Raw genomic sequence first — 772 nt, 5'->3', positions numbered from 1 at the left:
AGCTGAGGGAAGTCAGTGATCAGCCTTTTGTGTGGAGGTTGTGTCTGTCCCTCCTTACCCCTCCTCTCCCCTCAGTAGTCAGGGCGTGATGGTAAGCTTCCTCTCGGACCTCACGCATACCCAGGCTCTCCCTGGGCTAGGACTCGTAGGAGCTGACGAGGCTGACACTCAAAACAAAGCTCAAAAGACAGCAGGAATCTTGTACTAAAGTGATCTTCCACACGAACTTTCCTGACGGCCTGCCGAGTGGGTGAGCACGTGTGAAAAGTATTTAGTGTCGTGTCGTGTTGCTTGAAAACGTTTAGAGTGTACGTTCACTCTGCGTTCAAGTTTGTGTTTTCTATTTGCATTTTTTTGTACTGAATGTGAATGTGATTATTAAAAGCAGTGTTATAGCGTAGGAAGAACTATACTATTTCGTGGTGTAAAGACTCTGTAACATGAACATTTTGCTATTACAATTGACACCATAGCATTTTTCTATAAGTCCGTTTGTTTACCAGAGACTTATTAATGGAAAGACTATAGGGGTAAACGGAAATGCATAAGGAAAGTGATGGAATGCATAAAATATATACCTGAAACCGAAGCACAGCTACATAAAGAACGGAGTATGTTCCTGTATTCTAAACAGCCTTTCGCGAAATCGTCAGCGGTCTTAGCGACGTGACTGTTATCACGACAGTTTAAGATGCATGCAGATAAGCGTTTGTGTAGAGAAAGAAGGTCATACTATGTGATCCATAGGGTTTTAGACTCATACTCACATATA

General features: G+C 42.7%; 1 protein-coding gene across 1 annotated transcript in view; it reads left to right on the top strand.

Annotated features, from left to right (window-relative positions):
- Positions 1-6: 6 nt before the first annotated feature.
- LOC119589365 (aminopeptidase N-like) overlaps positions 7-772 on the top strand; it is a gene marked incomplete in the record, with an annotated part of 23,348 nt that continues 22,582 nt past the window's right edge. The window contains 1 exon segment of the mRNA XM_037937983.1: positions 7-250.

The sequence above is a fragment of the Penaeus monodon genome, chromosome 25 (assembly GCF_015228065.2).
Source record: "Penaeus monodon isolate SGIC_2016 chromosome 25, NSTDA_Pmon_1, whole genome shotgun sequence".
Lineage (NCBI taxonomy): Eukaryota > Metazoa > Arthropoda > Malacostraca > Decapoda > Penaeidae > Penaeus > Penaeus monodon.
This window is presented reverse-complemented; position numbering and strand designations above follow the sequence as displayed.